The 27,044-nt window shown below is 34.5% G+C and overlaps 1 long non-coding RNA gene across 1 annotated transcript; it reads right to left on the bottom strand.

Annotated features, from left to right (window-relative positions):
- Window positions 1–1,621: 1,621 nt before the first annotated feature.
- LOC115305026 lies at window positions 1,622–26,754 on the bottom strand. Its single transcript, XR_003914729.1, has 2 exons — window positions 26,691–26,754; window positions 1,622–1,810 (listed from the first exon to the last, which is right to left on the bottom strand). It is a non-coding gene; the product is annotated as an uncharacterized LOC115305026 (long non-coding RNA).
- Window positions 26,755–27,044: the final 290 nt, after the last annotated feature.

Raw genomic sequence — 27,044 nt, 5'->3', positions numbered from 1 at the left:
TCTAATGTAAAATGCCATCAACAAACTATAAGACACACCGTTATTTTATGGAAGAAGAACCCTGCCAATTAAACTATTGAAAATGATCTCTCATCTTTTTATAATTTATTTCATTTTAGTTTTTTGCTTTTATTTTATAACAACTCTTCTAGGATCATTTAAACATTATGTTTATCATACAACACTCAAGCATACATAAAAATGAGAATATAAACAAAATACATTGGTGAAAGTATTCCTAAGAATTCTTTACTTCCTAGTCTGTCTGATTAGGGGAGGTGTTAAAGTCTGTAACTTTAAACACAACATCAACCTTCATATCATAAAAAGCATCGATGATGCACTATTTCTTAGTACTCCACTCTTGTCTCCAGGAATTTTTTCCAAGTCACTGACACCTATTCTATAAGTTTGTATATGTGTATATATGTGTAAATTCTACATATGTAGTACTATTTTTCCAAGCTTTTTATATCAAAAATTATCAAGCCTGTAGGAAAGTTGAAAAAATATACGATGAATACATATAAATATATATAAACCCTTATATATTATACATATTACACAGTGGCTTTATCTTTCCCTATTTGAATTTTGACAGGCCCTGAAAATAAGTTATGACATCATGACATGTCACACTTAAATATTTTAATGTGCATCCCCTAAGAAAAGAACATTATCCAACATAACCATACTATCAGTATCCTATCAAAGAAAATTTACATTAAATCAGTAATACAATCAATCCATATTTAAGCTTCCCTAATTGTCCCAAAATGGTCTTTTGTAGCTGTTTTTTTCCTGTTTCAAGGTTCAATCAAGTTGGTTATTATATCTGTAAGTTTATTCTATTCTGATATAGTTTCCCACATTGTGTGTTTGTGTCTGTGTGGGTGTATGTATATGTGTGTGTACCTGTGTGTGGTTTGTAATGTGGCAGAAACTTTGCTGCAAAGTCCAGCCTACCTTATAGAATGTCTCACATTATGGATTTTCCTGAGTTTCCTCATCATTATATTCAGATTAAACATTTTTTTATAAAATCCTAGATAAGTGATGTTATATATGTCTAACTATATCATATCAGGAGACAAATGTTGTCAGTTTGTTCCACTATTGGTATTGCAAAGCTTAATTACTTGATTAATCTGATGGCTACTACAGTCTCATTATAACAGTAACATTTCCCTTAAAAAATTAATGAGTATCTATTGAGAAATATTGTAGGACATTGTCAATATCCCATTCCCTCATAATAAAAAAATATTATGAAAATTTTAACATTAATTAATATCCTTTGTATAAATCAATTATTATTTTAGAAGTTAGAAACCATTCTGCCAGTTTCGATACAGGTTATGTCTTGATCAAATTCAAAAACACCAAAGAAGGTATATATCAACAATTAGGATTCACATAACTTCCAAAAGTCTCTAAATGATACGCCAACCAAATTATTAAAAGGTTTTAATCATTCTGTCAGTCATTAACAATAATAACCAAGTTTGTATTTTCATAGGCAATGACAAGTATCATGGTAGGATACTCATAGTAGGCCCTCCCCTGCCTCAGCACCAACCCTAGTTCTTGAGTTTAACCAAAAAAGAATTCAGAGCCAAACTCTCAAGTAAGCAAAATTTTAATAACAATTGAAAAGAAAGTATACTTTCAAGATGTGAGAGCAGACAGACCCAAAGGTAGCAACTATGAGGTGGTGGGCTTGTCTTGCTTTTTGTCCTTGCATGGATTATGGCTCACAGCTCCGGTGGTCTCTGATTGAGGTTGCTTCCAATTATCTTGGGGATTCCTCCTGTAGATCAGGAAGGTAAGTTTTAGGCCCTAGATGGTTCTTGTTGGAACTGTCATGGAAGCCCTCCCCTGCACGAATTGTGACCAAAACATTTATAGAGAGGCACCTGGGTGGCTCAGTTAGTTGAGCATCCAGTTTCAGCTCAGGTCATGATCTCACAGTCTGTGAATTCGAGCCCTGCATAGAGTTCTGTGCTGACAGCTCCAAGTCTGGATCTTGCTTCAGATTCTGTGTCTCCCTCTCTCTCTGCCCCTCCCCTGCTTGCACTGTGTCTCTCTCTGTCTCTCAGAAATAAATAATAAAAAATGTCAAAAAAACCCTTAATGTAAATATATTATAATAAAGTTATAGACTACTGTAGGGCAGCAGTCATAGGGAAGAACACATGCATATCCCCCCAGGGTCTTTTCAGGATGTTTGGAACTTGGTTTCTGCCCTTTTTAATACTGAGACAGCATTTGTTCCTTGCTCATATCTGTCTAACTGTGTACTCTATCAAGATGTCACAGAGATGGTACAATATGAAAAAAAGAAAAAGAATTCATCTCAGAACTAATGAAATCAGGCAATTCTGACTTTTGCCAAGTAGTACTACATGGTTTCCTAAATACTTTTAGAAATACCACAAAAGAAGAGATGAATTAGAGAATTAATAAGTTAGATGAATTAGTGAATGAGTGCATGAGTAATGGAATGTGTGCTTAATAAGTGCATGTGTGATTTTAAAGTCAAGTATATTGTTATGGAAATTCAGTCATAAGAATGATTTGAAAATTTAATATGTGCTATATGGAAGGCTGTTCACAAAGACAATCCACAGACAGAGATTAGCATGCAGAAAGTTTATTAGGAAGAACTTTAGGGATTAATAACTGTGGGGGAAGGGAAGGATTACACAAGAGATTCAACAGAACTGTGTGGCATTATAGTCACAAACAAAGGCTTTAGTAGACCCCTCTGGCTGCTCTAACACTGGAATGATCCTTCAGAATTGACTTGAATTGAAAGGAGGGAACTGAGACATTAGACTTCCAACTTGACAAATCACTGAATGCAGATTGCTCCCTGGGAATGGGCATGACCTTGAGAAGTGATTTTTTTTCTGTCAAGGGCAATTCCTACAGAGATCTGATAGCTAAAGGAATGAGTGTTTTAGATCTGAAGGGGGTCTGAGTGGCACATCACCACATCACTACAATATATTTGGATACTAACAGTCACAGACATTTATGGATTAGGTAGGTCTGAATTGCATATATACATAGATGATAGGGACTTGTATGTAACAGATTGCTTGCTTGTAGAAGATTATTTAATTTTGTCAATTTTAAATATATTATTTCAAAAAATATAACAAGTGTAATCATACTATGTAAAATCTAAGGCTTTAGCCACAGTTTTGTTGTATATTATAAAATATTAATATCATTTCTATTACAGGTAAATTAACATACCACATTGTCTAATATTATGGTAATATATAGCAGTAAAAACTCTATGCTTGTTTGTCTGTCAGTTAATTTCTTTCAAGTTTGAACTCCTGATATCCTGGTTTGTCTGTTTATTTGTTTGATAGATTTGTTAAATGAGGGGTCTCATTGAGAATGAATTAGTAATAGTTACTATGAAGCCTTATGTTACACATTTGACATAATTTTGGTGAGTAGTCACTGATTTTCATCTACTTTAAGAACACAAAAGTATAGGGGCGCCTGGGTGGCTCAGTTGGTTAAGCGTCCACCTTCAGCTCAGGTCATGATCTCGCAGTTCCTGGGTTTAGGCCTCGCATCAGGCTCTGTGCTGACAGCTCAGAGCCTGGAGCCTGCTTTGGATTCTGTGTCTCCCTCTCTCTCTGACCCTCCCCTGCTCACACTGTCTCTCTTTCTCTCAAAAATTAAACAAAACATTAGAAAAAATTTTTTAAAAAGAACACAAAAAGATAATTAAATTAAGCTGTAGGTGTAGAGAGCTTCCAGTTTTACTTAGTCATTCTGAATACATTCATTTATTTCATAAATATTTTTCCTAAATATACTATGGGCAGATGCCAGGCAGGAAACATATAATAAAGAACTAAGTTTAGAGAGATTGAGCTTGACAAATAAAGCAACAATACAAACAAAGTTAGATTATTACCATGGCAATGGGTCTGCAGAATCACAAAAAGAAGGAATTAAAATCAACCTGGTTGAATGAAAACTTCCCAAGGTGTTACCATCTTCATTAAATCTTAAGAGAGTAGGTGTCAGTCAGGCAAAGAAGAGGGGATGGAGGTAGAGAGATAATAGTCATTTGTTAAGCATTTATTATGCATCAAATACCCACCCAAGTACTTTACATGCATAATATAATAATCATCAAAACAACTTTATTGATCATATCCTATGACTGCTCTTTTTTTTATAGGTAAGGTTTCTGAGACTTATAGAAGGAAGGAAAAAGTCCACGCACCCACACAAGTAAATAGTAGAGCTCAGGTTTACACCTAAAGGGAAGTAAAGAGGTGCGAAACAACATTTTATTAGGAAAGAATGTGAGAAGATCAGGAAACAAGAGGGAGTCTAAAGCCAATCATGGATTCTCTATGTTCAGTGAATGACTTTGAACTTCATCAAGAGAAATGAGTGACAAGACTGTATTTGTATTCTAGAAAGATTTTGATATCATTATGAAGAATACATTGAGGTAGTTAGGGAGTAACTGCCAAATTCTAATTTGTAAGCAATGAGTGCTGGAAATATAGCAGTAGCAGAAGTACGGAAAGAGGAGACAGATTTATTTTTAAATTAGTTAAGTTTTTAAATCAACAGCACTTGGTTTCCAGTTAGCAGAGAGAGTAAGTTAAAGAACAGAATCTACTAGATTTCAGATTTCTAGCTTGGGAAATTCGATGGATGAATGGATTTACTAGGTAACCTAAATACCAAAAGTATTTGCAAAGAAATAATTCTTAAATTTTTAAAATATTGTATCCTAAAATGATGATATTTTTCCTAGAATATCAATGTTACTACTTCATAAGATCTTTTGACATGGTTTAAATTTGAGCTCAGGGTTTCTGTTTCCATTGTTCAATTTTTTTTCCATGTTTCAATACACTGTCCTTACTTCCTTGTTTTCTTCCCATCTTTCCCCCTTTTCTACTTCAAGAGTTTATAGGAACTTTTTGGACAAATCATCTCTCCTTTGGTATCAGTTATCTATTATAGTGATATAAATTATGCTGGAAACAAAACATTACATAATGATGGACATTTATTGTGTTGTATAGTTTTTGTCAGTCATGAATTTCAGAGCAGCTTAGCTAAGTGGTCTGGCTTGGCTCTTCTCATAAGGATGCTTTCAAAATGTTGGACAGAGCTGCCTGCTCTGGGGTTGAGGGTCTACTTCCAAGAGAGCTCACTCACATGGCTTTTTGGCAGGTGGCCTCAGTTCCTTACCATGTGAATCTCTCCATAGGGCTGCTTGACATGGTATCATTGTGACATTGGCAATTGGCTTCCCCCAGAGCAAGAGAATAAGCGTGGAGGAAGGTATAATGCCTTTTATAACCCAGTATAGGAAGTCATATACCATTAATTCCACCATACTCCACTCTTTAGAAAGGAATTACTACATCCAGTCCACAACCAAGGAGAAGGGAGATAATGTACTTTAGTTAATAATAATGTATCAATATTGGCTAAATGGATAAGAGCAAATATACCAACATTAGCATAAAACATTACATATGAGAGAACTGAGACAAAAGAGAGAGGTTATTTGTAAACCTAATACTATCTTAAAAGAATAAAGTCTAATAATTTTTTAAAAAGAAAATTAGAGACACTGGATGAAATGGACAATTCAATTTTTATAGCAAGCAAATAAATATCAAATATAAGGAGAAGAAAGGAAAGAAGGAATGAAGGAAGGAAGAGAGAGAAGAAGGGAGGGAAAGAGGGAAGAATTATAGTTATCTTTCTAAATATTTTTAAATTTATTCTAATTAATAATTTCTGTATCATCAACAGCAGACTGTGATAATTACATATATTTTTTATATTTGACCAAAATATTATTTTATAAGACACTCTGAGATCTAAATGAGTTTCTAGTAGACCAGAGGGTATTTTTATGATTCACTGACTTGAGTAACTTTCTATCCCCCATCACTTCATAATAAAAGAGAATCATTCAACCTGGCAGTTAACAAAGCTCTGGATTAAGGCTAAATGAGTTTTAACCTGCTTCCATCACTAATTGTGTGATGTCAGGAAATTAGTCTTAGGCATATAGTATGCATTTAGTGTTTTGTCTTTAAAGCCTCAATATTAATGAGAATGACTAAAATGATCCAGTTTAAATTTCCTAAGTGTATCATTCATTCCTAGGATATTTCTAACAGAATTATTTTCATCAATATAGTTCCCATTTAGAAAACCACTCTTTACTTCAAACTGAAATCTTCCCCTTCACAGCTCTCAGGTTCTCTGTAGAAGTAGTTTAATTTTTAATCTCTATCATCCTACTTTCCTACATAACAGAAAATTGGAAATATCTATTTTGCCTTACTTTGGCCAACTTGGAGGCAAGTTCAGTGGAGCAGGATCTGCATAAGCAAAGCCATTGAACCCAAACCCCATAAATGCTGCACCATGTAGCTACAGAAATGGTGACCTCAGGAAAACCATCCCCAGAGAGGCTGTAGAAAATTAAATTAAGATCATATTTTGAGAAATATGCTTTTCAAAATAATGATACCTCCAATCTCATATATTAAGGGCAAAGCTTCTCTCCTTTGAGGACGTCCTGAGCTCAAATCCCTAAGAAGCTTGGCCATAAAAGGCAACATATATTCCCAACATGAGGTCTTTCTATTTCAATTTTCTAGTTGTAGCAACTCTGAATCCACACCTTTCAGTGATGGTTATTATTAGATAAATGACATTAGTTGTACTCTTTCTTTTTTCCACTGTAGCAGAAACTTGAGATTTTCCCCTTTCCATGACCAGCCTTGCTTTCATTAACTTAGATAACTTAGGCACAGTAGATATTGTGTCTTTGAGAAATCTTAAATGATTGAGCCACAAAGAGAGGAAATAAATTTGTCTGGTGACCCTTAAGATTCTAAGTCCAAAGATAAGGATTATTTTATTTTATTTTATTTATTTTATTTTTAGATACAAGTTACTGAAAACCGGAGAGCTATTAATCGATAATGTCTGTCACACATAAACCTAATTTGCTTCTATTAACTAGTTACACTAATAACATAAATCACAAAGGCCATTTGTTCCTTCATCTAAAACATGGCTGATTAGACTCCCATCTCTGCATGATATTTTTTAATACCAGATATGCATGTTACTTTTCTGGAGCACTCAAAATAGCTTAATAATTCTCTGCAAACTGAGTTGCCAAAGCTACACTGGAATTTTGATGTTTCCATTAATAAAAGACACATGCCTGCAGGAGGTACAGATTTGTGATCTCAGGATCCAGAGTTTAGGGGCAAAGGGAAAATGGCTTGCATCTGTACAATGATTAAATGTATGTTCAGAAGGAGGAACTCTAAAGTGTCTATACAGATCTAACAAGACCTATTTGGACCTGGGGCTTGCCCCTGCAGGGTGTTTTTTGATAGCTTTATCTCTGTCAGACACTGGAGCTCTATCCATTCTCACTTGTCAATATGCCATGATATTTCAGAGCTGAAACAGGGAGATGATGGGCCACACGAAGAGAAACCTGAAAGTCAGGGACCCATTTCACCAAGTCCATACATAGCCTAACCAAATGCAATGTCAAAAAACAGGAGGATGAACCAAAGGTCAGAAAATAATTTAAAAGGATGCCAATCAAGCCTAAAAATGGAATCTATAATTAGTAAGAGCTGAAACTTCTCAAAAGAAAAATTGAACTAAACATACTTAAGAATCAAATATTAGTCCTATACACCTGCCGACTAGAGAGTGTAGGAGAGAGAGCACCATGAACAGAGACCTGAAAATAAATAGAATCTGCAGATATTGTATTTCCATGAAGGCTTATTGTACTTTTGAAAGTCATTTTAACAAAAACCTGCCAATCGTACAATCTAGTCTTTGTTTTAATCAATATCGTTTTTATTGTGCTTTTTCCATAAATAAGGCACTATGCTAGATGTAAAAGAAAAACAATAATCAATTGAGTACTGATTTTTTGCTAATTAAAATGGCTTTGTTTTTGCTCTTTTAAAAGGAGATACTAATTATAAGTATCTAGAAAAAATATGCCAAAAACTGTAAATACTGTCTAGAAATATTTAAACAACTGTTAACATTTTGGGATATATTATTCTAGCCTCTCAAACATACATATATGAAAACATTATATATTTGTCTCTGAATAAACAGAAATATTATAATAGGATATACTTATAATTTATATGTAATATTTATACACACTTATAATTTATATGTAATATATACACACACACGTGCATACATTCATGTACACACAGAAACAGATAGTATTCATTTGTTAGGGCTACCATAACATAATATCACAGCAGTGACTTAAACAATGTAAATTTATTTTCTCTAGATTCTGGAGGCTCAAAGTCCAAAATTGAGGTGTGGGCAGGTTTATTTTTTTTTCTGAGGTTTCTCTATTGGCTTGCAAATGGCTTCCTTCTCATTGTGTCCCCACATAGCCTTCTCTGTGCATACCTACATCCTTGGTGTTGCATTATCTGCTCAAATAATCATCTCTTTTAAGGTCCTATCCCCAAAAATACTTACATTCTGAGGTTTAAGGTTTTAGAACTTCAAAATATGTTTTTTGAGAGGACACAGTTCAGCCTTAAACGTATATACATAAGTATGTATATACAGAGAAAGAGGGAGATTACTATTTTCATATAAAAATGAGACCATATTAAGCACCCTAATTTATAATGTGTTTGTTCATTATCTATTGATATATTGTTATCATGTCCAATTAGTATGACCATGTGATAGGTTATTACATGAATTTAAATTTAAATTTATTTACTAAATTGCTATTATTCAACTTAGATTATTTCTGATTACTAAATTGCTATTATTCAACTTAGATTATTTCTGATTACTTAATATATATAAATTTTCTGTCTATCTAAACTCTATATTTAACATACTATGTACATTCATTTGGAGTTTTGATGGAATTGTTCCTTTAGGAGAAATGACTGTAAATGAAATTGCTGGATTAGAACATTGACATGATACACATTTTAAAAATGTTTTTTTTAATTATTTTTTAAAGAGAGAACATAAGTGGAGGAGAGGCAGAGAGACAGAGGGAAAGGATCTGAAGTGGGCTCTGCATTGACAGGCCAACAGCAGTGAGCACGATGTGGGGCTCAAACTCAAGAACTGTGAGATCACAACCTGAGCTGAAGTCAGACTAAGCCACCCACGTGCTCTATGTTATGTATTTTTAAAGAACACTTTAGGAAGTTTTCATTAATTTACAAAAGAAGTTTGGCTATGTTACAATATCCTGATTATACTATTATTGTTTATTTTAGTCTTTGAAAATATGGTAGATGGAAAATACTACCTTGGTTTTCTTTTATTTCCAGGTTGTTTTTGTTGTTGAATCCAAACATCTTTTTATTTGTTTATTGTACATTTTAATTTATTAATTCCATGTTATATCTTTTGCACAATATTCCATTAAGATGTTCGTTTTCTCCTTATCAACTTCAAGGAAACGTTCACATATCAGATTTAGTCATCTGCCTATAGAAACCAAATTTTTTTTGTGGTTAGTTTCTAATACTGTTTTGTAGTGGCTTTCTGACATTGTAAAATTTTTATTTTATCTCCTGTTGTTATTCAAGGTTTTTGTTGTTACGGTTGTTGCCAATCCATGAATAGTTCACTATGGTTTTACAGTTGGCCATGCACAGAAAAGCCTGACTTCACAGGAAAATTGTTTATATATTCACCAATTTGCATCAAGTATTTTATGGATCTCTTTTGGTAGTTTTTAATTAATTTAACTGTAACTATTTAACTAATAGTTACAGTTAAAGTATGACATAACAATGTAATGTCTGTAAAATATGGTTAGCTTGTTTTGTAATACCATTAAATGAATAGTTCACATTTAACTTAACAGTTTGATGTGTCATAATATTATGGCTTATAATACTATTTATATATAAATATATATTTTTTTTAAGTTTACTTATTTATTTTCAAGAGAGAAGAGGGAGGACAATCACAAGTGGGGGAGAAGCAGAAGGTGGAGAGGGGAGAGAGAATTCCAAGCAGGCTTGGGCTATTAGTGCAGAGCCTGACAAGGGGCTTGAGCCCATGACAATGAGATCATGACCTGAGCTGAAATCAAGAGTAGGATGCTTACCCAGCTGAGCCACCCAGGTGTTCCTATAATATTATATTTTAATAGCATAATACATATGGCCTAATGAGTCATAGACTTTACTTTTATCTATACTTGTCTTGGTTTACTTTAGCATTATGGTCTGATTCTAGTCTAATCTACATCTAGAAAAATGCTATTTATTATAACATTATAATATGTTTCAATATGAGATAAGATAAATTATTATGTTTTCAAAAATTTCCTAAACCTATTCTTTCATATTTGTTTTTCAAGATTAAGTTAAGAATTATTTTATCAAGACGGAGGAGCCAAGATGGCTTAACAACATGGAAGTCTTTCTTCTGTCTCCCTTACCTGAAGTACAGCCAGCTCAGCTCAACACTAAACCATCCTACACACCTAGAAAACTGATTTGAGGATTAGTTCTGCACAGCCTGAACTATGTAAAAGCAATCATATCTCAGTCTGTTTGCTGGCCCATCTATTCAATTATCTTTATTCCTTCTTTTTCTTTCTTTATTATTTCTTTTACTCAAATATAGAAAGATAAAAAATTATTTTTATTTTCAACTTTTGTTAAAATATTTCCTTTATTTTTTTGACTAAATTATTTACCTATAGGTAAAAATTTCAAATTATAATTTACTTCCATCATTTCAAGTTATTCTATTTCATCATATTCATTTCCTTAAATTTTCACACCTTTTTTTTTTGGTTTTGTTTTTCCTTTTCTTTTCTTTTCTTTTCTTTTCTTTTCTTTTCTTTTCTTTTCTTTTCTTTTCCCCTTTTTTTCTCTGATCAATTAAGCTGCTTTCAATAACCAGACCCAAACACATATAGGGTCTAGCATCACTTATTTGATTGTGTGTGTGTGTGTGTGTGTGTGTGTGTGTGTGTGTTTAATTTTAGTTTTTCCCCCTTTTCTCTGTAATCAATCAAACTCCTTTCAATAACCAGACCAAAGCATACCTAGAATCTAGCATCATTTACTTGATTTTTCTTAGTGTGTGTGTTGTTTTCAATTTTTTACTTTAAAATTTTTTACCTTATTAATTCCTTTTCATTCTTCAAAATGATGAAATGAAGGAATTCATCCCAAAATAAAGAGCAGGAAGAAACAATAGCCAGGAAGTTAACCAGCACTGATTCAAGCAAGATGTGTGAACCAGAATATAGAATCACAATAATAAGAATACTAACTCAGGTCAAAAATAGATTAGAATCCTTCTCTAAGGAGATAAAAGAAGTAAAAGTTAGTCAGGATGAAATTTAAAAGTGCTATAACTGAGCTGCAACCTCAAATGGATGCCATGGCAGCAAGGATGGATGAGGCAGAGCAGGGAATCAGTGATATAGAGGACAAATTTAAGGAGAATAATGAAGCAGAAAAAAAGAGGGAGAGTAAAGCAAAAGAGCATGATTGGAGTATAAGAGAAATCAGTGACTCATTAAAAAAGAACAACATCAGAATCACAGAGGTTCCAGAAGATAAAGAGAGAGAAATAGAGGTAGAAAGATTATGTCGGCAAATCATAGCAGAAAACTTTCCTAACCTGGGGAAAGACACAGACATCAAAATTCAGGAAGCACAGAGGACTCATACAAGATTCAACAAAAACCAACCAATAACAAGGCATATCATAGTCGAATTCACAAAATACTCAGGCAAAGAAGGAAGCATGAGAGCAGCAAGGGGGAAAAATGTTCTTAACCTACAAAGGAAAAGAAGACAAATCAGATTTGCAGCAGATCCATCAACAGAAACTTGGCAGGCCAGAAAGGAGTGGCAGGATATACTCAATGTGCTGAATCAGAAAAATATGCAGCTGAGAATTCTTTATCCAGCAAGACTTTCATTCCAAGTAGAAGAAGAGATAAAGAGTTTCCCAGACAAACAAAAATTAAAGGAGTTTGTGACCAGTAAACCAGCCCTGCAACAAATGTTAAGGGGGGACTCTCTAAGGGAAGAAAAGGTGGGGGGAAATAAAAGACTAAAAGCAACAAAGACTAGAAAGGACCAGAGAACACCACTGGAAACTCCAACTCTACAGGCAACATAATGGCAATAAATTTATATCTTTCAGTACTCACTCTAAACGTCAATGGGCTAAAGGCTCCAATCAAAAGGCATAGGGTAAGAGAATGAATAAGAAAACAAGATCCATCTATATGCTGTTTACAACAGACCCACTTTAGACCTAAAGATACCTCAGGTTGAAGGTAAAGGGATGAAGAACCATCTATCATACTAATGGTCACCAAAAGAAAGCCAGAGTATCTATACTTATATCAGACAATCTGGATTTTAAAATAAAACTGTAACAAGAGTTGAAGGGCATTATATCATAACACAGTCGTCTGTCCACCAAGAAGACATAAAAATTGTAAACATTTATGCTCCAAATGTGGAGGTAACCAAATATATAAATCAATTCAGCACAAACATAAAGAAACTCCCTAATAATAATACCATAATAGTAGGGAACCTCAACACCCCCACTTACAGCAATGGACAGGTCAGCTAAACAGAAAATCAACAAGAAAACAATGGCTTTGAATGACACACTGAAAAAGATGGACTTAACATATATATTCAGAACATTTTATCCTAAAGCAGCAGAATATACATTCTTCTCCAGTGAACATGGAACATTCTCCAGAATAGATCACATACTAGGACACAAATCAGCCCTCAATGAGTACAAAAAGATTGAGATCATACTATGCATATTTTCAGACCAAGCTATGAAACTTGAAATCAACCACAAGAAAAAAAATGGAAATATAAACAAATACTTAGAGACTAAATAACATCCTACTAAAGAATGAATGGGCTAACCAAGAAGTTAAGGAGGAAATTAAAAAGTACATGGAAGCCAATGAAAATGATAACACCACAGCCCAAAACCTCTGGGACACAGCAAAAGCAGTCACAAGAGAGAAGTAGATAGTAGTCTAGGCCTTCATGAAGAAGAAAGAAAGATCTCAGATAAACAACTTAACCTTACACCTCAAAGAACTGGAAAAAGGACAGCAAATAAAACCCCAAACCAGCAGAATACAGGAAACAATAAAGATTAGAGCAGAAATCAATGCTACTGAAACAAAACAAAACAAAACAGTAGACCAGATCAATGAGCAATTCTTTGAAAAAATTAAGAAAATGATAAACCTCTAGCCAGTTCGATCAAAAGAAAAAGCAAAGGACCCAAATAAATAAAATCAAGAATGAAAGAGGAGAAATCACAACCAACACATCAGAAATATAAACAATAATAAGAGAATATTATGAGCAATTATATGCCAATAAAATAGGCAGTCTGGATGATATGGGCAAATTCCTAGAAACATATAAACTACCAAAATTGAAACAGAAAGAAATATAAAATTTGAACAGACCTATCACCAGTAAAGAAATTGAATTAGGAATCAAGAATCTCCCAGAAAACAAGACTCCAGGGCCAGGTGACTTTCCAGGAGAATTCTACCAAACATTTAAGGAAGAGTTAACAGCTATTATCTTTTTTTTTTAATTTTTAAATGTTTTATTAGTTTTGATACAGAGAGAGACAAAGCAGGAGAAGGGAGGGGCAGAGAGAGAGGAGACACAGAATCCAAAGATAGGCTCCAGGCTCTAAGCTGTCAGCACAGAGCCCGATGTGGGGCTCAAACCCACAAACATGAGATCATGACCTGAGCCAAAGTGGGAGGTTTAACCAACTGAGCCACCCAGGCACCTCAACATCTATTCTCTTGAAGCTGTTCCAAAAAATAAAAATGGAAGGAAATTTCCAAAATCTTTCTATGAAGTCAGCATTACCTTGATTCCAAAACCAGACAAAGACCGCACTAAAAAGGAGAACTAGAGGCCAATCTCCCTGATGAACTTGGATGCAAACATCCTCAACGAGATACTAGCCAACTGGATCAAACAATACATTGAAAGAATTATTCATCACAACCAAGTGGCATTTATACCTGGGATGCAGGGCAGGTTCAATATCCTCAAAACAATCAGTGTGATTCATCACATCAGTAAAAGAAAGGACAACTACATGATCCTTTCAATAGATGCATAGAAAGCATTCGACAAAGTACAGCATCCTTTCTTGATAAAAACCCTCAAGAAAGTAGGGATACAAGGATCGTACCTCGAGCTCATAAAAGCCATATAGGAAAGACCCAACGATAATATCATCCTCAATGGGGAAACACTGAGAACTTTTCCACTAAGGTCAGGAACAAGACAAGGATGTCCACTTTCACACTGTTATTCAACATAGTATTAGAATTCTTAGCCTCAGCAATCAGACAACAAAAAGAAATAAAAGGCATCCAGATTGGCCAGGAGGAAGTCAAACCTTCACTCCTCATAGAGGACATAATAATCTACATGGAAAACCCAAAATATTCCATCAAAAACCTGTTAGAACTGATCCAGGAATTCAGCAAAGTGGTAGGATATAAAATCAATGGCCCCAAATTGGTTGCATTTCTATACACCAACAATGAAGCAACAGAAAAAGAAATCAAGGAATCTATCCCATTTACAATTGCACCTAAAACCATAAGGTACCTAGGAATAAGCACAACCAAAGTGGTGAGAAAACTATACACTGAAAACTATAGAAAGCTTATATAGGAAATGGAAGAAGACAGAAAAAAATGGAAAAATATTCCATGCTCCTGAATAGGTGAGCAAATATTGTTAAAGTATCAATGCTACCCAAAGAAGTCTACATATTCAATACAAAACTTATCAAAATGACACCTGTATTCTTCACAAAGCTAGAACAAATAACTCTAAAATTTGTATGGAACCAGAAAAGACTCTGAATAGCCAATGCAATCTTGAAAAAGAAAACCAAAGCAGGAGGTATTACAATCCCAGACTTCAAGCTGTATTACAAAGCTGAAATTATCAAGATGGTATGATACTGGCACAAGAACAGACACTCAGATCAATGGAACAGAATAGAGAACACAGAAATCTATCCACAAGCGTATGGCCAACTTATGTTTCACAAAGCAGGAAAGATTATTCAATGGAATAAAGACAGTCTCTTTAGCAAGTGGTGCTGGGAAAACTGGACAGTGACATGCAGAAAAATGAACTTGGACCAGTTTCTTACACCATACACAAAAATAAACTCAAAATGGATGAAAGACCTTAATGTAAGACAGAAAGCCATCAAAGTCCTTGAGGAGAAAGCAGCCAAGATCATTTTGACCTCAGCTGCAGCAACTTCTTACTCAACATGTCTCCCGAGGCAAGGGAAACAAAAGCAAAAATGAACTATTGAGATCTCATCAAAATAAAAACCTTCTGCATAGTGAAAGAAACAATCAGCAAAACTAAAAGGCAACTGACAGAATGGGAGAAGATATTTGCAAACGACATATCAGATAAAGGGTTTGTATCCAAAATCTATAAAGAATTTATCAAACTCAACACCTAAAAAACAAATATTTCAGGGAAGAAATGGGCTAAAGACATGAACAGACAGTTCTCCAAAGAAGACATCCAGATAGCCAACAGACACATGAAACAATGGTCAACATCACTCATCATCAGGGAACTACAAACCACAATGAGATATTACCTCACACCTGTCAGAATGGCTAAAATCAACAGGTCAGGCAACAACATATGCTGGCGAGGATACAGAGAAAGAGGATCTCTTTTGCATTGCTGGTGAGAGTGCAAACCATTACAGCCACTCTGGAAAAGAGTATGGAGATTCCTCAAGAAATTAAAAATAGAACTACTCTATGACCCAGCAATTGCACTAGTAGGTATTTATCCAAAGGATAAGCTGTTTTGAAGGGACACATGCACCCCAATGTTTATAGCAGCACTATCAACAATAGCCGAGGTATGGAAAGAACCCAAATGTCCATCTATGGATGAATGGATAAAGAAGATGTGGTATATATACACACAATGGAGTATTACTCAGCAATCAAAATGAATGAAATCTTGCCATTTGCAACTATGTGGATAAAACTAGAGGATATCGGGGCGCCTGGGTGGCTCAATCGGTTAAGCCTCCGACTTCAGCTCAGGTCAGATCTCACATTTGTGGGTTCAAGCCCCGCATCAGGCTCTGTGCTGACAGCTAGCTCAGAGCCTGGAGCCTGTTTCTGGTTCTGTGTCTTCTCTCTCTGCTCCTCCCCTTCTCATATTCTGTCTCTCTCTGTATCAAAAATAAATAAAACATTTAAAACATTTTAAAAAAACCTAGAGGATATCATGCTAATTGAAGTTAGTCAGTCAGAGAAAGAAAAATATGTGATTTCACTCTGATACTTTAAGATACAACACATGAACATAAGGGAAAGGAAGCAAAAATAATATAAAAACAGGGAGGGGGACAAAAACATGAGACTCTTAAATATGGAGGACAAACAGAGGGTCACTGGAGGGATTGTGGGAGGGGGATGGGCTAAATGGGGAAGGGACATTAAAGAATCTACTTTTGAAATCATGTTGCACTATATGCTAACTAACCTGGATGTAAATTAAAAAATAATTAATAAAATCTAATTTAAGCAAAAAAAAGAATTATTTTGCCAAAATTAAACTATACCAAAAGTTTAGACTAATTTTTAAATTTTAAGCATTTAAATTATTTATTCTCACCATCCAGGAAAATAGCATGCCACTTCTTTCATTCAGCTCTTATTCTATGACACTCAGTGTAGTTTCATAATTACATGTCTTATATGTCTTTTATTAAATTTATTGTTGAATAATTTATAGATTGTTTGCTATTGTAAATAAGCTTATTTTCAATTGTATTTTCTAATATATATATGAAAGCTATTATGTCTTGGTATCTTTACTAAATAAATGACCACCTATTCAAATTTTTATTAGTTCAAATGATTTTATAATTGATTATCTTATGTTTTCTACAATATCAAAAAATAGTAACTAATGGTAAGTTCATTCCAAAGTGAATGGATTCTTATTTATTTTTATTTTCTTTTTATACTTCCGTAACACTGTTGGTTGTAGAGGTAAGAGCAGGCATTGGTAGCTCTTGTTATTAACTGAACATCCTTTAGTTTACCTCCATTCAGCATAATATCTGCTCTTCCAGATAAGACATTATATTATGTAACTATACCTAGTTTACCATGGATTTGGTTTTCTAAAAAATTTATAGAAATGGATGCTAAATGGTTGTTATTACAAGTTTTATAAAAAGACCATTGGCCTTATGGGATTGGCTTTTTATGAGAGTCCACACAAGAGGCTTAGAATATTATACACAAACTTTCTTGAGGTTCTTGAGAAAATTCCTTAAAAGGTAGCATCTAGAAAGAACACATAACAGATTGCAAATGAGAAGCTTAGTATGGTTAAAGTGGAACCAGATATTAAGAAATTGGAAGACCAGCTTCAAGATGGCCACCTGATTCTTCAGGCTGAAAATGAACTCAGATGGCAAGAAAAATGACAATGAAAACCATTGGAAACTTTAGTTTATGGAAGAGACTCCTGAAAACCAATGGAAATGGCCAATAAAATCATCATTAAATGGCTAGTGTGTTCATGGGAAAATGATGTAATTAAATATTCAGTTATATTAAAAATAGATGCTGCATTATAACTAATTTTTGCTTGTTTGTTAATTGGTCACAATGGCTATGAATTTTTCTGCTAATATGAGGAATTACATGACTGTATTTGCCAGTATTTAAGAAAACTTACATTCTTGGACTAAGAAAAATTTATTATGCATAACCGTTTTTCTTCAAACATTTTTTAATTAAGGCAATATTTGATACATGTAAACAAACATTAGCAATATATGTGTAATTTATAAAACATAACTTCCTTTTTTTTAATTTTTTAATGCTTTATTTATTTTGAGAGAGAGAAAGACAGAGCATGAGCGAGGGGGGGCAGAGAGAGGGAGACACAGAATCCGAAGCAGGCTCCAGGCTCTGAGCTGTTGGCACAGAGCCTGATGCCGGGCTTGAACCCACGAACGTGAGATCATGACCTGAGCTGAAGTCAGATGCTTAACCAACTGAGCCACCCAGGCACCCCTAAAACATAACTTCTAAAAACACTCTCACAAAATTTCCACCCAGGATAGGAATAAGATATTTTCAATATCTTATATAAAGCCAATGCCCTGTGTTCTATCAAATCAACCAATGCCTTGAATTACATTATGTACTACAGTCTTCAAGCACACTATCTGGTTGAATAGGCTAATGATTTTTTAGAAATGTTTTATCTATATTCATATGGGAATACAGTTTATAGTGTTCTTTTCTATGCTATCTTAGTAATGTTTAGAAGTATCAAGCCTTAGGAAATGGATGATTATTCAGTATTATCCTAATATCATAAAATGTATCTGTTCCTTGAATGCTTGATAGAGCTCATTTTAAAAATCAAAGGTTTGGGAATAAAGTCTTTTGTGACTTGTTTCATTCTTTTCCTTGTTTCATTCTTTATAGTTTTTATTCTTCTAAGAAGTACTTTGTTATGGTTTGCCTTGTTTGGGGGTTTTCTTTTTAACTCTTTGTGCTTTACTATTAGTGATGAATATTTCATAAATACCACACACACACACACAAATACATTAGCACAAAATTCAAATTAATATTTGCTTTTAATTAATAATGTCTATGTAGTCTAACTCCTAATGTATCAACATGAATTTCATCTGGCTTTTTTGTTAGGCTTCTCACTCTGGAGTTGAATTGTCAATTTTAGTATAGTGTCCTTTAAGGGAAAAAAAAAAAACAAGGTGTTTTTTAAGGCAAGCAGATACTATAGATTGAAAGCAAAGTTGCTGTAATGTCAAAAAAAAGGCTTTTTAAAAATGATTATTTATTTAATTTGAGAGAGAGAGAGAGAGTGCAAGCAGGGTAGGGGCAGAGATAGAAGGAGAGAGAATCCCAAGCCCTCTCTACAACCTCAGCAAGGAGTCTGACACAGGGCTTGAGCCAACGAATCACAAAATCATGAGCTGAGCTGAAATCAGGAATCAGATGCATAACTAACTGAGTCACCCAGGTGCTCGAGTATTCTTTTTAATTGATTAAAATTTTCTGTTTTTATCGTTTTATTCTTTTTTAACAAATTGTTCTCTTTTGGTTCTGGAGTTGATCCTTAGCAGAGAGACCATTTATTCAAATTATTATCAAAAACTTTAACTCAAGAGGGGAAAATAAAAGGTAGAGATCTGCTGATATAAACAAAATGGAGATCTAGAATCACACCACAATGATAACAAATGCTAAGGATTATAGTATATACTGTTTTCATTGCTGTGAATTTTTAAATCACATGAAATCTTGGTTTTTTTTTTCTCTCATTGAACCTGTCACTATGCATTTAAGGGATGTTTAAAAAAGTATTTTCCAAGGAAACTCTATTTTAACTTTTAGCTGTGTATCTACAGCTCTGCTGCAGTGGGTGCACAGATGGTACAATTCTAACTAGGTTTGTCTGTGTGAGATTACTTTGCGGCTTGTGAAAATAGCACTCTTGTGTTTCGAACTATTCACTGGGGAATGTATTCAGGTTTTCCGTATTACCAATTTTCATCAATACCACATAAATATTTAAAAATAATGTGTTTGGGGGGCACCTGGGTGGTTCAGTCAGTTGAACATCTGATTCTTGGTCTGAGTTCAGCCCATGTCACAGGGTCATGGGATTGAGCCCCATGTTGGGTTCCAAGCTGAGTGTAGAGCTTGCTTAATATTCTCCCTTTCCCTTCTGCCCCTCTCCCTGCTCAAGTGTTCTCTCACTTAAAAAAAAACGTGTTTTCTTTGTGAAATACATAACCTGTATGCTTATTAAATTAATTTAATTAACCATATTATTCAAATGCTGTATAACAGTGTTTTTCAACTTCTAGCCACAAACTGGTATATAAAATTGCACTGTGTCTATAATTTCAAAAAATTTATATTTATCATCAATTTTATTTTACTAATAATGCAATTTATTATGAAATTTCAGAGAACACTTAAAGAAAGTGTGAAATGTTTTATGTTTATCAAAAGGGAGAATTGTTTCTTAAAGCCATGAAAATCACTACTTAGTAATCATTTTTGGCTACTTAATTGGTAAAGTATAAGACAAATATGTTATACTTTATTACTTTGAGATCTTGTAGATTCTCCCTATGCTTATATGAGTTATTTCTTTCAATATGGTATATTACTTTAGGTTCATAGTGGTACATTTCTGCTCATCTCCATTCTAAACCATATATTCTATCTCAAGATAACATTCTTTCCTCTGTTTAATACGTGTCTACTTTGAATTCTTTGTCTGATGTTGATGTTGTTCGGCTGCTTTCTGTTGGTTTTCATTTGCATGATATATCCTACATTTTCAACATTACTCTTTCATTTTTGTTGAAGAGTGATGCCTTAAAGACATAATAAAGTGAATTTTTCTATTACTATAAGAGTTGTTTTTCAAGAATAATATATTTTACTTACATTTATTTTAATAACTGCATTCTTATTTTGGTCTTCTCATGTTTTCTTTACTAAAATGTCTTTACAGTTTTGTATTTCCCCATGTTAATTAATTAGATCAAGTTATTTATTAAGCCCCTGTGTGCCAAATACCATTGACCACTTAATTTTTCCTTCCCCTAAGGAGAACTATAACAGCAATAGTCAAAATTTATTAAACATTTCCATAAAATATATATGGTCCCTAAATTTCAATTTATATTAACAGACCTAATACTTATAGCATGTAAGTTGGTACTATTATTATACCCATTTTAAAGAGGAAAAAGGTGATGGAAAACTTTTCAAGGGGTGCCTGGGTGGCTCAGTTGGTTAAGCATTGGACTTTGGCTCAGGTCATGATCTCGTAGTTCATGAGTTCAAGCCCCTCACTGGGCTCTGCACTGGTGGTATGAAGCCTGCTTCGGATTCTTTCTCTTCCTCTCTCTCTCTCTCTGCTCACTCTCTCTTTCTCTCTCTCTCTCCCTGAAAACAAATAAACTTAAAAATATGTATTCAGAGACTACTCAAGGTGAGTAGTTCTGTAAGCAGTGGAGTCAGGAAATGGAACTGGAGAGTCTGACCCCAGAGCTCTCTGATTTGGAAGTTCTATTTTCTATTTTTATTCCACTGGCTATCCCATCTTTAAGCATATTTGCTCTTATATTTAGCAACATGAAAATGAAACCAAAATTTGTGTTCATTCTCTTAAAATTTCCATCACCACATTTTCTCCTAAGAGTCTGGGTCCAGCTCACTACCCTGTAGACTCTACACTCCATGCCCAGTCTTTTCCACCACCCACCTGGTGCATAATAAATAAGTGTGACTATTACATGCATGGATAGCCATCAGATTTACCTATTTGGTTTTGTGAGATATCCAACTTGTTATTCGTTGTTTCTTTTGAATTACTCAGTTTCTAAAATGTTCTTCATCTCCTATTACTCTGCATATTTTCACATCAGTCCATTTTGATAGAGTTAAATCTGTCATTTGAATCTCAATATTTTCCCTATTATTTTTAGAAAGTTCTATGTTTCTGATTTGCTTGAGTAGTTCTTCTTTATAGCATATATCCCATATATATGGATCTGGGAATAGAACATCCCGTGATTTCACTTTATAAGATTTGAGTAAATATTTGAAATTTTTTGTTGTTATTGAAAAAGAAACAACACTGCACGAATTATAACTAGAAAAACCATACCTCTCACTAAAATATGTGTAATTTCATTAAAAGAATGTTACATAGTTTTGGTTAATAGAACCACATAAATATATCAATGATGCTATAAAATATTTATCCCTTTAGTATTTAATATTCCATAGCTTTAGAAAGTCTGATTCTATATATAAGAAAATAGAAAGTAGTACCAAATAATTAAAATGCAAGAATTGTCTCTGCAGTCAGCAGTCACAGGCCACCACAATCAACCTCAGTACACATATACAAGGCCACAGTCTCTCACCTCATGGAGAGACTCTATGTAGCCATTGTACACACCAGGACAATATTCTGTTCTGTTGATTTTCTCCCAATGCATGAAATGCATCATTGGCTCTTTTTCTCCTTCTCAATGACATATCACTTATATCATTCGCTAAGTGTTTCATATGGGTTTTAGGAACTCTATAGCCAGAATATTTTTGTTAACTAGACAAAGAACATGGCTCTTTTCAAATTGTAGGTTAAGTATCCTGTTTGGGGTGGGTACAGAAATAACAGGCAGAGAAATGCCCTCTTGGCTGGAAGAAAGAAAAAGAACTGAGTACACATTATAAAAGCAATTATTCCCTTTGCGGTAGAGTGTACAGAGAGACAAGTAAGAAGGCCAAAGAATTACTAAAAAGGAATTTGCTGCTTCAGTGACCCTGTTAGATACCTGTTAAGACCTTTTGCTTCCTCTACCATTTCTAACTAAATCTCAGCAAAAAAGCGAAATCTAAAGAAATGGTGGGAATTATGTTAGAACTGGGCATTTTCTTCTTCAGTGTCACTGTAGCTGTTATTCCCTGGCAGCATAATTGTAACTAATTAGAATCTAGTTAGATACAGAGACAGCATTAAAACCCTTGGCTTATTTTCTCTCCCTTGATGGTCACAGTTTGTGCTTATATCTGCTCAACACAGGGGAAGTTTCAGTTCTACAATCACTTTTCAAGTTTAGTTTTATCTGTTTATTTTTTATTCCAAATAGTTTGCACAGATTTTTACATTTTGCTGTGGACTCTGTGAACCACGTTCAACACCCAGTGCCAGGTTAACCACTGAGTCCACTCAAGGCAGGATAAAGCACATCTGTCACCCCAGTAAGCTCTAACTGCAGGGTAGCCAGAGGGCATCCATTTGGTCTATAATTAGGTCATTTCTCTCTCATCCCCTGCAAGTGTGTATAATTATAAATTAATTTAAAATCCCACTGTGAGAAAAGAAATTCGCTGTAATATAAAGGAAAGACAAAAGCTGCAGGAAGTATATCCTTAAAAACATTTTTTGGCATTTCCTTCAAAATTGATCCTTGAACTCGTTTTTTATTCTACTATTCATTTTCCGACCTAGGAGCTTCATCACTGTGCATTTAAATTTTGGGTCAATTTAAAGTTCTACTGCAGCCTTAAGGTTTTGATGCTTCCTGCAGAATTTACATTAGCAGATCAAAACTATTCTTTGGGGGAATAAAACCCATTCAGAGGCCAGCCTCTGAGTGATACTTAAAGGTGTGGCTCCGTGCAGGCCCTGACAGGATAACTTGTTCGATTCAGCATTCTCTCTCGTGCCACACGTTGGCCCTTTTAACACTTGCCTTTCTGTTTCCACAATAAAAATGTTATGTGTTATACTTGGGAAGATAAAACATTCAAAACAAAAACTGGCTCACATTGTTTACTACATTAGCTGTTCTTTTCATCTGTTTGAGTAAGCTGCTATTTTACTTCTGTTTTCCAAAACCGTGGTTAAATGTACTATCCTGCACATTTTTGAGAGATGGTACAGGTAGAAACATGCATGTCTGACAACAGGATAACCTCAATCAAGCTATTGAGGAAATGTTTTGACTTGCTAGACTTCTTGTCTCTGTCAGGAAATCAATCTCTTTTGTGGAATTGGGGAAAATGTGGCAGGTGGTGCCTAAGCCAAGGCAGTGTACATAATACCTCAATTACGTGTGTGACCTTTTTCTTATTTCCTAAACACTGAAAAATGAGAGTAAGCAAGAAAGAAATGTTCTGTCCTCAGAAGAAGAGGTTTTGTATTTGAGTACTTTCTCTAAGAATATTCTAATGAATTCATTATAATCACTATAGAAATGTGGGACTTTTTTCAAAAAACAATCATTTTACTGCTTTGCAAAGACTCTTACTTGCTTCTTTGTATTATCCATTTAAAGGATAATAATGATAACATTTCACACTTACATGCTGTTCTAAATTCTTTGCATTCAATACACCCTACAAGGTGTATACAGACAAAGAAAGTGAAGCACAGATGATTAAGAAATGTAATGAAGGCCTACCCAGAAGGCCACTGGAACTCAGGCACTGTTTTGAAAGTACTGCTCTAAACCCACAATGCCATGCCAGGGTAATAAGAATTAAGTATGACCTGCCAGATGCCACACTCTACATGACATAGGAAACAGGAAGGACAGGAAAGGCTTTGACTGGTACTCTGCAAGGGCTCACCCACTATTTTATGGAATTAATGTGGCAGCATCTTCTTAAATCTAGTGATATGGTCAACTTTGCTATTCAAAAGAGTACCTCTATCCATAGACTCTCTAAAGATGTTTCGTATCACTAGGGAATTCCGTAGTTAAAAGCGACAGATTCTACTTCTGATACAACCAAGTCTAGTTTTAATTTATGTTTATTTGGCAACCAAATGAAAATAAAAAATTGGATGCTACTGAAGTCATTCCCATCATCAAAGGTTTTAAACTACCAATAAGATATTCTCTCATATAAATAAGCATAAGGAGGATTTTAGCATACACAGAGGGGGAAAGTCCATAAAACATCAAATTCTGAAAAAAAAATGCATAACTTTAGGTTTTTTTTCAGAAACTCAAAATTCTTCAATTGTTTGAGATTTTAAAGACATTTAGATTCAATTAACAAATAACACTGAATTTTGTATTTTATGAGAAGCTAATAAAGCTAATGTAGTTCCTTCAAATCACTAACACACAGGTAACAGCAAACTTCTTTTGTAAAGGGCCAGATGGCAAATATTTTAGGCTTTGTGGGCTATCTGGACTCTATCACACCTATTCAGTCATTAAAAAACAAAAGCTACCATAGATAGTAGCTGTTTTTAAAAGTTTCTTTGGAGAGAGAGAGTACAAGTGGGGGAGGGCCAGAGAAAGAGGGAGAGAGAGAGTGCCAAGCAGGCTCTGCACCGACAGCACAGAGCCTGATGTGAGGCTCCAGCTTACAAGCTGAGACCACGACCTGAGCCGAAACCACGAGTCGGATGCTCAACTGACTGAGCCAATCAGGTATTATACCAAAGAAAGATCATGTATATATTTTACTTATCTTCTAACAATACACTTATACACCAAATTATTTTTTCAACATGATAGTAAATTCTAAATAAGACCATTTCTATATTTTAAAAACTCCCAGACTTTACCCAATATAATGGTCCTACAATTGTCCTCTAACTCCCATGTAATCACAACGGATTATATTTCTCTATTTCAATAAACTGATATTCAGACACAGCCAAAGGTGTAGAAAATTAAGAGTTCCTCTCTAATCTTACACACAGATGCTAGATCTGAGCCAACACTAGATGCTATATTTGACTTCATAAGCATCAACAGAAGTGTGGCTCATGACTCCACTGAACATCAGACGGTAAAACAATGTTACTGACAGCCAAGTGTGTGGCAACCAGCGCTTCTGCCTCCCTTTTCATTTGTCTGTCCCCTTCCTGATGAAAATATTTGCATTTTTAGTATCCAAACCAAATTCTGGAACTAACCAGACTAAACAGATTCACTTAAGCCAATGCACTTTTTAGAATTCTTCTTGTAAAGAGAACACAGAGGAATGAAGTGGTAAAAGTGTCTGGCATAAGTGAACTTGATCTTCTGCCTATAATTAGCTTTAGATTTGGGGTACCCACTTTTCCTGTTCTCCACAAATGGTTAAAAATTTAATGACTTCTTAATGAATAAATGTTTTTTGAACAAATGTATTGGACATGGCTCTGCTTTATGTCTAAGATAAATCTTACTTTTTAGCAAAAACTTTTCAGACAACTGGAAAGATTTACAAATGACCATTGAAAAAAACATAATCACAATGAAATACTCTTTTTAGGATCAATTGACTGAAGAGCCTCAGTTTTTTCTTTCTAACTAGATGCATTACTAGAACAATAATTTTTTAATGTAAACTATTCCAAATATACAATATGCCCAAATAAATATAAAGAAATTAGTTCTAAAAATGACTGTTCTCAGAATTATGTTTTTCTCCCCCTTCTCCTCCTTCTCTCCAATGCATATAGAGTGCCGTTTTCCAATGGACCCATCATCTATTCATCTCAAATTAAATAACTAAAATCTTTTAAAAAATTTTTTAATTTATTTTTGAGGGAGAGAGACACAGGGTGTGAGCAGGGAAGGGTCAGAGAAAGAGGGAGACACAGAATCTGAAGCAAGCTCCAGGCTCTAGGCTGTCAGCACAGAGCCGGACGTGGGCTCGAATCCACTAACCGTAAGAACATGACCTGAGCTGAAGTCTGCCGCTTAACCGACTAAGCCATCCAGGTGCCACTAAATAACTGAATTCTTGAAAGAAAATCACTAGCCTTTATTAAATTGTATAATCAGTACTTTTAGGGCACTAAAAATAATTTTTAAATAAGCATAAATTATGATTATTCCCAAAGGGTAAGAAATAAGACTAGATATCTTTGTGATTTTCTTCTGCTGCTGGTTAACTTCTTACGTGTCCTCAGGTTTGGGGCAATCCCCTCTGGAGGATCTCTGCAAAAGCTTACCTGGCTGTTAACACTGAAGTCTGCACCTCATCCTCATCTATTTGCCCAGATAGGTCAAAGTCACAGCAACTCAGGAAAACCCAAGAGGCTTGGAAACTCTACAAATATAGCAAGGTGCTCCTTAGTCTGTTAGGAATAAAACAGAAATCTGGCAGAAGGTCAGGAGAATTCATTAGCTAGGCAGTGCAACACAGCCACTGTGAGGCACAGAGAGTGGATTTAGAGCAAAAGGCTAATTACTCCAGTACCCAGCTCAATCTCCTGCTAGATTTACTGCTAATTAATTTTCTCTTCATTTTTACCTATCCAGCCAGTGAATCAGGAGCTATGACTCACTTTCTGCTTTTCCTCCTG

Source organism: Suricata suricatta, chromosome 10 (genome assembly GCF_006229205.1).
Source record: "Suricata suricatta isolate VVHF042 chromosome 10, meerkat_22Aug2017_6uvM2_HiC, whole genome shotgun sequence".
NCBI lineage: Eukaryota > Metazoa > Chordata > Mammalia > Carnivora > Herpestidae > Suricata > Suricata suricatta.
This window is presented reverse-complemented; position numbering and strand designations above follow the sequence as displayed.